Raw genomic sequence first — 13,630 nt, 5'->3', positions numbered from 1 at the left:
AGCAATGCAGCAAGATCTCAATACGTTTTATTCCGTAGAATTTTATCAGGGAGGGTGAGATGACTCAGGGAAGGCACTGCTGTCTTTACAAAGAATGTTCACATTCATGCTGCCCCCCCCCCCCGCAAAAAAAATCATAATCACGTGAATTCAGAAATGGCAATGGGTTCTATTTTGAAATATCTTGTAAGTTCACTGTGCTCGCCTAAAGTAAAGTGTGCTGTCAAGTCAGTTTTGACTCCTGGCATCCACAGAGCCCTGTGATTTTCTTTGGTTTAATACAGGAGAGGTTTACCATTGCCTTCTCCCACACAGTATGAGATGATGCCTTTCAGCATCTTCCTGTATCGCTGCTGCCCAATATAGCACCAGCGGGGATCTTAACTGGCAACCTTCTGCTTGTTCGTCAAGCATTTCCCCTCTGCGCCACTTAAAGTGACTTGCCTACATGAATGTAAAACATGGGCATGCCTGTGTATCTATATACTATTTCAGAAGCAGCTGGAAATATTATGATCCTTATGGATGGAAAACTGGAGAGCCTGCAGGGAAGCAGGAAGCACCAGCAGACTCGGGGTAATGTACAGTCCATAACCTACAGATGCACTAGTTTCACAAACATCTAAAGAAAAAACCTAAGGGGGACAAAACCCATCAAAATTGCCCCCATGTTAGTCAAAGAGACAGAATTTCTGTGAGCTCAGACAGTTAAGACAAGTAGGTAGATGGAGCTAATGGAACTCAGTAGTGAGGATGGGGAAAGGACGGCTTCAGCAAAAAGAGCAGGAAATTTCTCAGCTTGAACAACTCCTTCTGCTTCTGAAGGGAAACCTGTCTAATAGTCTTCACAGAAGAAAATGCTAAAACTCTGGAGCTCCCTCACCAGTTAGGTAACCCTCTTTTGTTTCTGAAGGCAAAGGAGTTTGATACAGTTAGTCTTTTGATATTCTGAAGTATTGCCCTCCTAAGTTCTGGTGGGAAAGTTTTAAAGGAATTTCCTACCTGACTTTATGGGAATGCTCTGGAAATTCAGATAACCACAATAATATTTAACAGTAGAAATGTGCCCTATCCCACTTTGTATCAATGACACAAAACTCAACAGTTCTGCTTCTTAACATAATCTCTTGAAGCTTTATGGCTGGATGAAAAGGAGTCGGGATTGACCACAAAAAATCTAGAAAACAGAAAAAAATGAAATTTGTACATGAAGTTCAATCCAAATTAGAGTAGGGACTACTGTCTTTGTTGCTAACTTTTGTTTCCCCCCACCATGCTCAGCCACAGGTTCAGGTAATATAAAATGTTGCACCAGGGATAAGAACATAAGAAAAGAACAGCCCTGCTGGATCAGGCCCAAGGCCCATCTAGTCCAGCATCCTGTTTCGCACAGTGGCCCACCAGATGCCGCTGGAAGCCACAGGCAGGAGTTGAGGGCATGCCCTCTCTCCTGCTGTTACTCCCCTGCAACTGGTACTCAGAGGCATCCTGCCATTGAGGCTGGAGATGTCCTATAGCCCTACAACTAGTAGCCATTGATAGACCTCTCCTCCATGTAGTTATCCAAACTCTTCTTAAAGCCATCCAGGTTGTTGGCTGTCACCACATCTTGTGGCAGAGAATACCACAAGTGGATTATGTGTCGTGTGAAAAAGTACTTCCATTTGTTGGTCCTAGATTTCCCGGCAATCAATTTCATGGGATGACCTCTGGATCTAGTGTTATGCAAGAGGGAGAAGAATTTCTCTCTATCTACTTTCTCCACACCATACATGATTTTATAGACCTCTATCATGTCTCCCCGCAGTCGTCTTTTTTCTAAACTAAAAAGCCCCAGATGTTGTAGCCTTGCCTCATAAGAAAGGTGCTCTAGGCCCCTGATCATCTTGGTTGCGCTCTTCTGTACCTTTTCCAGTTCTACCATGTCCTTTTTCAGATGTGGTGACCTGAATTGTCCGCATGACTCCAAGTGTGGTTGCACCATAGTTTTGTATAAGGGCATCATAATATTAACCGTTTTATTTTCAACCCCCTTCCTAATGATCCCTAGCATAGAATTGGCCTTTTTCACAGCTGCCACTGTGAAATATAGTGCAACATTTTGTTGTGGATCCCCCCCTTGCATTAGGTAAGTTCGTACTTGTGAATAAGATAACTTGACTCCCTTGGCATCATATGCTGCTCTGTCCAAAACACCACACACAGCATTGGTAGTTGTGTGCTGTTCTTCCAATGCTGTACACTTATGCTGTACACTGTGTGTTGGCACAATGTGGAAGTCCCCCACAAAATCTGCCTACTAAATTAACAGACAAAAAGCATCAAAAGAGCATGGGACTCCTACTAGGCATTATTGCTAGGCAGATTACCCAAGGTTTTCTATTTTATTTAATCTAATCTAATCCAATCTAATCTTTTTTATTCTTTCTTTCTTTCTTCCTATCATATTTCTATACCGCCTGATATATACATCTCTAGGTGGTGTATAAATTTAAAACATTTAGAAGTCACAGATTAAAATACATGACAATAAAAATAATAGAATAAAATAGTTATTAAACAAGGTTTTAAAATTATTATTAAAATTAATTCTAATTAAAAGTCTGCAAAAACAGGAGAGCCTTGAGGTTCTTCCTGAAAACAAAAAGAGAAGGAGATGCTCTTATTTCAGTAGGGAGCATTTCCCAAAACCCTGGGGCAGCCACAGAGAAAACCCGGTCCTGGGTTGCCACCAAATGAGCTGGTGGCATCCGTAACCAGACCTCTCCAGAAGATTGTAATAGGCGGTAGGGGCTCTCGTAAATAGCCTGGACCTAAGCCGTTAAGGGCTTTATAGGTAAGAACAACACTTTGTATTTCACCTGGAAACATATCGGCAGCCAGTGCAGTTCTTTCAAAACCAGTGTTATGTGGTCTCTTTGTGTTGTCCCAGAGACCAATCTGTCTGCTGCACTCTGAAACAATTGTAGTTTCCAGAATGTGTTCAAAGGCAGCCCCATGTAGGGCACATTACAGTAGTCAAGCCTGGAGGTTACCAGCATATGTCCTACTGTTTTAAGGTCATTCACCTCGAGAAATGGCCGTAGCTGACGTATCAGATGATTTTATTTGTTTAGGCAATTATACCACACCTTCCTGTGATAAAACCTAGTCAAGGCAACTTTCAATAAATAAATAAATATATCACAGAAATACAAGTAAAAAATTCCCAGAAGAGATCAACCATTAGGTTGTAGTGGAAGATATCCACCATAAGAAGGTTCCACTCCCATACTGCTTCTCTCACAAGGCAGGTTGATTGGCTCCTTATTCTTATGACCTACAGTAGGAAGCAATGTGCACTGATTCACACCAATGTACATTGCTCTTATCAGATTTTTTTGTGGCAAGCTAAAGGAAAAAGAGGTTTCCTGCAGCTGCTACTTCTCTGGCTGATGGCTGAGGCCACAATGCTCTTTCCACAAGCCAATATGTTCTTCCTGGGAATCAGAGGGTGCAAACTCCCAGTGGCCCTTAGTTCCTGACCAGTGGCAGTTGCCAGGCAACACATGAAGAATAGGAAGCATTTCCTTTCCTGCAGTGGAGTGGGCGCTTTCCCTCTTCTGTGTACCTCAGGGAATGTGTCACAAGTGCTACCAGAACTGCACAGGAGTGATGGGCTAGGTGCTCTGGCTATGCTCTTGGGCTAATGTGGGGAAACTAGCTCCAATTAGAATACAGTTCTGACACAGCATTAAATTTAAGCAAGTCTGGTGTTTTGGAAAGGATGAGGAGATATATTTGAAGTTTCATGGCATTATTAGGACAGGGCTGTTTAACTTTCGCCCTCCTGCCAATGTTGGCCTACAACTCCTATAATTCCTGGACAGTGTGGATGGGGATTATGGGAGTTGTAGTCCAAAAACAGCTGGGGAGCCTAAGTCAAGCAGGCCTGATATAGGATATAGGCCTGATATAGGATTAAAAATTGGGAGTTACAGAAGGCAAAATGAGTTTGTTAGGGAATTCAATAATTTGCCTAGTGTTTCCAAAGAGAGTCTAATTACAGGCTTTTAATAGCAGGGGTGCCTGTTGAGCGGGGAGGAAGGCAAAAAAAGAGGCATGGAAGTTCAGCGAGATAAAGGGCTAGAGATGTTAGTATTACCTATCCTTCCAAGCGCGTTTGTTGCATGTAGGTCAGGGAGGGTGCCTCCTGGGAGTAGAGAGCTGTGGGGAAGAGGGGCGAGAGGCAGCAGCCACAACTCGCATGAGAGTCCATGGATAGCAGCCTCCCCAAGTCTGATGGATTCTGAGGCCATGTGGCTCTCTTAGGGCAGTTATACTGTGAGACGTGCTCTGAGGTAGTCATTGATTCAATCAAGTGGCTCCCTGTGGGGCAGGGAGATTCTTGCAAGACAAAGGTTTTCAATGCTGGGGTGGATTTAGTCATTGCCGGTCTGTCCTCTTGGACAAAGGTGGGTGCGGGCTCTTTAAATGTTCACAACGCTATGTATGCTCACTGTCTCGAAGCTAAGACATCTTAGGTGCAACATGCAAGATCTGTTTGTTTGGTCAGAGCATCTCCTTGCTTATCTTCGCCAGTCACTTCATTTTACTAATGAGGAGGGGAATAACAGTGTATGGGCTCATCCTGCTGAGCATTCCAATGGTTATCTCTAGATGAGGAGTATCTCTCCCATGGCAATTGGCTTTGAATAGGTCTATTCAATCACTTACCACCCTAGGCGAGGGGCTGACGGCACCCTTTTGTGGTTTGTTGACTCTTTAACCTGGAAGCACGCTGCCAAACTCTGCCTATGTTGAATGACCAACTCGTGCCAACCTGCTAAGGCTGTGTGAAGTGAAAAGCTCACTATGAGCCCCTAGTCTCATTCTGTTGGAATATCTAATAGACGGGTGCTCTTTGCCTGACTCCAAAACATAGCTTCTGGCAACAAATCCCGGTTCTGAGACATGTTTGAGGTCCCTCAAATGCTGTCTCAGCTATGTCTGTGCGTCTGGCTGAGAGAGGTGGGGGCGTTTTAAGGTTTTTCATCGAAAAGGTACAGTGGAATCCAAGTGACACTTGCAAAGAGAGAGCAATCAAGCAATTACTGTTTTTTTAATACACACACACATATCTGCATATCCATGCCTGATAGCTGTATGTGTGTGGGTGCTGGAACAGTTAGAATACGCAAGGGGAAATTAGTAGGAAGGGGAGTTAGTGAGGGAAAGGCACTTTTACTTTACTTTAGGCACTTAAGGTAGAGGCATGTAAATATGTTCACTACTAATATTACTAAAAATAAATACTAACATTACTAACTTAAGGCATATAATTTCTCACTTACCGCTAACATTGCTACTAATTTAATACTAACATAACACTTAGGTAGTAACTGAGAGGCTATCTTCTCATGCAAGCATGAGGAAAAACCTATCTAACACGCAGGCACAACGAAGGTAAGTGATATATGATAAGACTAAGAATACAAATATAGCTGAACAAGATAAATGTGGGCATTAACCTTACCAGCTGTAGGCATGAAATCTTATGAAACGTGGACAATCCTACTCAAATGTGGGTAATGATTCTAATAAAGCTGTGGGCATATAATTCTAAAATACATAGGTATAATGAACAGGCACGGTAAGAGAACATACTATATGAGTCTATGAGGTGGGCATGATATGCTCTTAAAACAATCTAAAGCAGGCTAGACTTGAAAAACAGTGTACAAGACAAAGAAAGGCAACATAATACATAGAATGTACAAGTGGAGAGGAGAAAGGTATAAAACTGGCAATGCTGGTATAAGAAGCTCCGTGACTTGGCGTTCCAATTGGCAAGTTGGAACCTTGGGTGGTGCTCAAGCAAGACGGGTCTTGGGGGAAGCAGAGGAATATACATTTCTGGGCTTTAGGAGCTGAGGTTATATAGCGCATAGTCTGTTTAAAACTCTGGGAGATAGCTAAACACATTGCTTGAGTAGAAGCAACAGGCTTTCACTTTCTGGTACACTTCAGGAAAGAGCAGCAGCACGCCAAAGGCATTGCAAAGGATTCTGTTCCTCCACCTGGTGAGGCGGCAATGTTATCGGTGGCAAGCAAGCTCCAGAATGGCAGGCACCAAATTACTGTAGCTGGGCTCATTTTAAAATTCAACCAGGATACTGTCCCTTCAAATGCATGGTACAGATAGGAAGTATACTGTGGCACCTGTGTTCAACATGACATGTGAATGATTGTACCTGTGCACAGATTTGTACTTGTGTGTAAACTCATTGTACAAGTGTTGAACATAATGTGTGAGTGGACCAACAAGTTCACAGAATATAATTAGGACATATGATTAACATTCATGATAGTGATATCTTTGACTTATGTTCTTTTTAAAAAATTAATTGGTTTAAGAAAAAAATCCAATTTAAATTTTAAAATCTGTTTTTTAAAAAAATCAAAAAAATTATTGGATTCTTTCAACCCTGGCTGCAATTCTAGGCAACATTTGCTTAATTAGTTTTGAAAATTAAGCCATATAGATCACAGACCTGACAAAGAATTTATACTGAAGTTCTCTCCTTTCAATACCAATATCAGTCACCAAAGTTTAAAAACTAAAATAACCAACAGCAAACAAACAAACGCATACAAAAAAAACACCCCCAAACCCCTGGAATAAAGACTATAGAGAGGGGTGCAGCTACTTGACTATTTTGGACTTGCCTGGTTTACAAGCTGTGCCTGTTAGGCTGCTCATAAATAGAAGGCAAGAATCTCAGAATTCTTAAAAATTAAAAACAAGTGTCTCTGTCTTAAAGACACATTTCAGATGGTATAAGTTTGAAATTGTCCAATTAGTAATTTCAGCTAAAATACCATGTTTTATTTGGAAGCTTAAAAAATGCATCCTCCCTTCAGGGAGGAGAGTGAGTAAGAGAAAGCTGAGGGAGCTAGCAACAGGCTTTCCTTAAAGTCCCCAGAATGAGGAAGAAAGGAGGTGGCTGTTTGTTATAAAAAGGACTCCCCAGAAGCAGTGTCAGTCCACCATATACCAAAGCTTTTCTTTTTTTGCTTTCCTTTCCTTTTTCTCCTGTTTTAAAATTTCACTAGCAAATCTTAGTAATATCCAGAGATCAAGAAAAAGGGAGTGGGAAAGGGATGGGATATGGTGGGATCTTGGGGTCATGATGCACAGCTCATTGAAAGTGTCAACTCAGTGTGTGGCAGCAGTGAAAAGGGCAAATTCCATTCTAGGGATACTTACTTACTTAAGCACATTTTGTATACTGCCCCAAACTGGGTGGTTTACAATAAGACAATACAAATACCAAGACATTACCAAACATGTTAAAACATTACAACAATTTAAATTTTAACACAATATTAAAACTATTAAAACATTAGGAAGGGGAATGAAAATAAAAATGCTAATATTATAATGCTCTTACACTAATCTATGGTGAGGCCACATCTTGAGTACTGCACATAGCTTTCTTAAGATGGACATTGTAGTACTGGAAATGGTGCAGAAGAGAGCAACCAAGATGACCAGGAGCCTGGAGCACCTTCCTTATGAAGCAAGGCTACAGCACCTAGAACTTTTTAGTTTGGAAAACAGGCAACTATGGCTATATGCCACCTCCAGATTCAGAGGCAAAATGTGTCCAAATACCAGTTGCAGGGGTAAGAAGGAGGGCATGCCCTCACAGCCTGCTTGTGGTCTTCTTAGATGCATTTAGTGGGCCACTGTGTGAAACAGGATGCTGGACTACATAGGCCTTAGGCCTGATAGAGCAGTGCTGTTCTTATGTTATGTTTTTGTATTTGTATGTACTGTATCACTTTACTTGTGAGGCCTTCAAATCATGTATGACCTGAAGTGCCAAGGGATAGGTAGGGTGCAAGAGATAGTAGGGTACCTTTTGCACCATGGAAGGTAATCACCATTTGCATGAATGTGGCCTACATCTCCAGCACATAGCTGGAGCAGCATTGGTGCATTCATGAACATTTCACCATGGCCTTTCAGAGTCAAACCACATATTATCTTGGGTCACACATGACTGATCTTTGCAAAATATTGCCTTGGAGAGGCTGCTAATTTGATTGGAGAAGCAGCATGGTTACTGGGGGGGGGGGTCTTAAGCTCTCACCTCTGTGCCTTTTTCTCAGTCTATATAGCCTATTTCAAGCTGCTATTTTATTCTGTGGGGGAAAATGCAATTTTATGTATCACCCCTGTATTCCTCCCCCCCTGGAAAAAATAACACTTATTTGGATTGATCAAGATCAGGGAAATGGTGCAGGGCAGGGAAAGGGTTTAAATGGGCTAAACATCTCTACCCCACTCTCCATTCTCTTTCCCTATCTAATGAACAACCTGCCCCCATGTCTGTATTTAATTTGGGCACGGGATGAGATTAGTCATAAATCTCCCAGTATGACGTGGTATAGTCCTCATCAAGAGTCATTTCTAGTCAAATCTCCCCCTGTTGCTCATAGCCTCTGTGTACAAAGAATACAAAATAGAGAGTTGTTTTTTCAGTGAGATTTACCAGCAGAAGCTGCAAAGCTTTCTCCTTCCTTCTAGAAATAAGATTGCTTTTAATGAAGGAAACAATATGTGGTGAGCATTTTTACAAGTCGTGAGGAGGATCTAGGATCTACGGGATGAAACTGTATGACCGACACAGCAATTTAGAGTGGATATAATTTCGATACATGTAATTAAAATGAAAGTTCATCATTTTAATTGTACAGACATATATTTTACTATATGGGCAAAATCCTGTCAGCAAAACAAAACCAACTTCATGTATGTATGAGCCATTTTTGGAAAGGTGGTATATATATATCTGTCACTGTTTACAAAGGCCATCTGTTTTATTTTTCAGTCAGGGCAAGAATGGAAACTACCGCCCATCAACTTGAAGGATTATATAGGAAAAGATGCCAGCTTCATTGTGGATTGGATCATTTCATTTATGACTGTGGCCTTTCTACTAGAATACATTACATCAAGATGAGAGATTTGTTCGTGGAATATTGATACTGGTATAATCTGAAGAAGGAGAAACTTCTTAAAGGTACAATACCTTAGAAAGGATCAAGCAGTTTGCAGATAAGTTAGAATGATTTGATACATTTCAGCAATGAATTCTAGTCCTGTGTCTTTTAGCCAGGGGGAGAATTTCTGCTTGTCACCAAACCAAGAGAAATGCAAAAAGTTTCCCAAGCGGTGTCAGAAGGGAGTTTGTTTTTCCAATAGCAATCTCCAGGGAAGCTCCAGAATGCATTTTGAAACCATTGGTATATATTAAAATAAGGAAAAGCAGCCAGTTTACCTATGGACCTCAGATATAGTTTTGGATTTCACAGGATTCATAAATGTAAGGCAGGGTACATTTGACTTGCTTTTGACTAACCAGCCTGGACTGCAGGTGTCAAGTATGTTTCAGGTGTCACCCATTCTCTCTTTCCTTACAGGAGTCTGAACCCAAGATCCAGCCTTTTTAGTTTTAAAAAAATAAATGAAAAAGCCATTTATGAAAGAAATCCATTTGTCTTAGTGATAGGTCAGCCTTTACCAGATGATACAACTAATTGCTTGAAATAATGAGATGCTGTCTAGGAAAAGTATGTTCTTGTAGAATAGGTCCAATTAACTGATAAGGGCCAAGGTCATGATATCAAAGGAAATTTAGTTTCAAAAACTACAAGAAACTTCCTATTTGCAAATCTGTCCTCAAAAGTTAAAAATATGAATATTTTATTCAGTATTTTCTTCAGTATAATTGGTTAATTGCTGTTGCTGAAGAGCCTGAAAACACTGAATCCTCATTTAGGCCCCTGTAAGGCAAGAGAGGCTCAAGGCATGGAGACTCTCCTCAACTAAGATAATAAATTCAGCCCATTTGGCCTCTGTGCCAAGGCAGCAGGGAGGATTTCTGGATTACATACCTGCTGCATTGAATATGGGAGATTTGTAAAGTGTATTCATAAATTATCTTCATTGGCACTAGGGATGTACCAAATTGATTTCTCTGATTTGATTTGTGCCCAAAACAAATCACCCTTGATTTGTTTTGTATCCAAATCCACCCACTCTAAATCACCCCAGATTCAATTTGTATTTGCTTTGATTTGATTTGGGTTTAGACCAATTTGGACCACTTAACAAGGTCCTAGGAGCACCAAATTTGGGTGGTGGGACATGGGTGCCACCTACCACCCAAATTTCAAGGCAGTGGGACAGGATACTTGGTTGATTTTTAATGATTTATCTTTTTTTTTTTTTTTTTAGTTTTTACTGATTTTTAACATTTCTGCCATAGGAAAAAATGGGAATTTGAAGTTGCCATATCCTAACATTAAAACAGATCCCCAGCTTGCTTTCTTTTCTTTTTTTTAAAAAAACAAAGCTCTAGCCCTTGTAGAAGTGGAGATATGGAGCAAAATGTGCAGTCATTATTTTTCAAATGTTTGGATTCTTTGGTGTATAATAACTTTTCATCATACTGAATCCCTATGAGGATTCATTGCACACCTTCATTTCTTCTGCTCATTTTGACTGTCACTGGACAGTGCCAACTGCCAACTGCCATGTGTCAACTCCCCCCCCCACACACACACTCACACCTGCAAGGCAGTGGGGTACTCATTTTAACTTTTAGGAATATTGAAATGTTTTGATTCTTTGGTGTCTAATAACTTTTCCTCATAATGAATCCCTATGAGGATTCATTATATGCCTTCATTTCTTCTGTCCATTTTGACTATCATTGGACAGTGCCAACTGTCAACTGCCATGTGTCAACTACACACCACACACACACACACACACACACACTGGGGTACTCAGTTTATTTTTTTTAGGTATTTTTCAAATGTTTAGATTCTTTGGTGTCTGAATCCTCATAGTGATTCATTATGAAGAAAAGTTATTAGACACCAAAGACCCTAAACACTTGAAAAAATAATCCTAGAACATAAACTGAATAGTATCACACTGCCTTGTGGGTGGGAGTGTGATGTAGTTGGCACATGGCAGTGGACACAGTTGAAAAGACAGTCAAAATGAATAGAAGAAATGAAGGTGTGTAATGAATCCTCATAGGGATTCATTGAGGGAAAGTTATTATACACCAAAGAATCAAAACACTTGAAAAATAGTGAGAACACATTTTGCTCCATAACTCTACTTCTACAATTGCTAGAGCTTAGCTTTAAAAAGAAAAGAAAAGAAAAGAAAGATGGAATCTGGGGGCATTAATAGGAGGGATCCAAATCTTGAATAAATTTGAATAAAATCAGGTGCGATTCGATTTGTACCCAAATATAGCCAATGGACCACAGGGGTGATTTGTTTTGTCTCCAAATCACCAAAATCAGCTAGATTTGGATACAAATCGATTTGTACCCAAATCACTTTGAACATCCCTAATTGGCACAGCCTGAACTGTATTTTTGTGGTTTAATTTGAATTCTAATTCATTCACGCGCGCACACACACACATGCATGTATGTGGACGCACACACATACCCTTATACCGGTACCACAAGGTCAAATGAAATATTGTAAGAAATGTAGAGTTTTCTGTCAGAGACAAACACCCTGAAATGTTCCAACATATCTTATGTCTTTCCATCTACTGAAGAGTTGTATATCACTTGCCCTCTGTCTTGACATGATTATTCTGTATATTTTCCTGTCCCTGTTATGTGTGAGTTGTAACACATGATGCTACTGATGAGGTAGAGGCAGAGGACTGGAAGTTACCTGACAAGTAACAGACGGGATCAAATTCTACCCTTTCTCCTACTTCATTCATCCAAAGGGATCTTAGGTTTCTGAAGTACACTTGCTTAAAGCAAGTCACCATCACCAGACAAACTGCTCTTGAAATTCAGGAGAATCTGGAAGTGGCCTGTGGTAAGGATTGAAGAGCTACTGATGGAAAGAAAACAAAGCCAGGAGAGAAGGCCTTGATCTAGATTCTGTCAAGCAAGTGAGAATAATGAGCAAGAGCAATGGTGTCTAGGAGCACGGCCTTTTCCTTTGTTGAACAAGGTTCTGGAATGACTTCTTCAAGGAGGTGCACCAATGTACCTCCTTTTTAAGTTATTGGGGAAAGATGCATGTCTTTTCAGGACTGTTTTTATCTGTGTTTTGATTTGAGTGTGTTTTAAGCTGTCTAGTTTTTGCTTAGCTTTTTTTTTTAACTGTTTTGCTAATTCTTTTAATGTTTATCCTCCAAATGTTCTGGAATGTGTAAACCACTTTACAATGTACAATGATGTGAATATACATAAATGGAATTTTAAAAAGAGAAACAATGCAATCTGTAAACAAACATCCCAGCATGTGAATGAGCTATTTCAATCAAGGCCCATTAAATTGACCTAAGTGTAAGTGTGTGAAGATGATAGGCACATTTTAATTTTTGTAGAAGGTCAAGAAGCAATGCATCCACTAGGTCAATGATCTTCACTAATTTTCAAGCAGGGGGCACTTTGGCAAAACATCTTCAACGTGAGAGCCATTTCCCACCATGCTGACCTCCATGCAGTGCTGAGCTTTCCCAATTGTTGGCAAGGGGGCTTTAAGAGAAATAGAGCTGTGTTGTGCTCTAGCCCTATCTTAGAAAGTGTGTGTGGAGTGCTAGGAAGCATAGTCTTTACCACTGCTTTCCTTGTAGAGCTCTATGGAGAAAGCACTGAGGAGAACTACATTTCCAAGCATTCCATGTGTGCTTTCCCAAAGGGCACCGGGGCTTGAGAGGGCTTTTCCCATAAAGGAGCCTCACCAGCACTGTGCAAAGTCCAGCACTACACATTAGGAACAGTTGTCTCTGTGAGGTGCCAAAGGGACTGTGTGGAGCATTCAAATCCAGCCACAGCTTTGCACGGGCCTAAGAAACAATTAGTCAGGAAGTCAGGGTCAATGGAAGCCACCACTGGCACCTAGGCTTTGCAATGAGAAACACTGCACTAGGACAATGAGTTGGGGATTTGGGTAGCCATACAAAAAATTACAGAGCTGCAATTTGCTGTAATCCAGGACCAAACTCCCTGTACAATGCTCCTGCAGAATAGGTCTATCAATGGGTTTTTCCTCAGTTTCAGAATTCAGTAGAGTTCTTCTCATGATCTGTGAGAAGAGCTCATGGGCGGTCTGCAGGGAAGGAGGATTTAACTTACCTTCCTTTTGGACGATCAGCTCTTAGTTCCTGGGTGGGCAGATAGCCCACCCAGACGAGTGGCTCCTGCTGCAACTCCTGGCGCTGGGGTGCCAGGATGTGACAATGCATGCCATCCCTTTCCCAAGCCTCAATAATGCACCACGAATTACTGGGATCCCCCCCCCCCACCATTTGTGCCAGCCATGAGCTCTTCTCACTAATCAGGGGCATAACTATAATAGGGCAAGGGGAGACAGTTGTCTGGGGGCTCACTGCCTTGGGGGGCCCCACAGAGGCAAGTCACATGACATGACTGACTCCCCCAGCCGCCCACCCGCCTGGGCTTCCTTCAGTTGTATTCATCCTCTGAAATTGATGTGAGTGTTAAGACCTGGAGCTACCAGAACAGCAGGTCTTTCTCGAGTACCATTAAATTTATTTATTTATTTATTAGAAACATTTGA

The 13,630-nt window shown here is 41.2% G+C and overlaps 1 long non-coding RNA gene across 2 annotated transcripts in view; it reads left to right on the top strand.

The window, feature by feature from the left end:
* LOC128324070 (uncharacterized) overlaps positions 1-12,328 on the top strand; it is a 43,055-nt gene extending 30,727 nt beyond the window's left edge. Inside the window, exons 1-3 of one of the 2 annotated variants that reach the window (XR_008306619.1) lie at positions 3,571-5,445; positions 8,880-9,071; positions 11,823-12,328. This is a non-coding gene — a long non-coding RNA (uncharacterized LOC128324070). Of the gene's footprint in view, positions 1-3,570; positions 5,446-8,879; positions 9,072-11,822 lie in introns of those variants that run through there. The other variant, XR_008306620.1, reaches the window with a different exon arrangement.
* The last annotated feature ends 1,302 nt before the right edge of the window (positions 12,329-13,630 follow it).

The sequence above is a fragment of the Hemicordylus capensis genome, chromosome 4 (genome assembly GCF_027244095.1).
Source record: "Hemicordylus capensis ecotype Gifberg chromosome 4, rHemCap1.1.pri, whole genome shotgun sequence".
NCBI classification, from domain to species: domain Eukaryota; kingdom Metazoa; phylum Chordata; class Lepidosauria; order Squamata; family Cordylidae; genus Hemicordylus; species Hemicordylus capensis.
The sequence above is the reverse complement of the archived record's forward strand: the minus strand, read 5'-3'. Positions and strand labels throughout refer to the sequence as shown.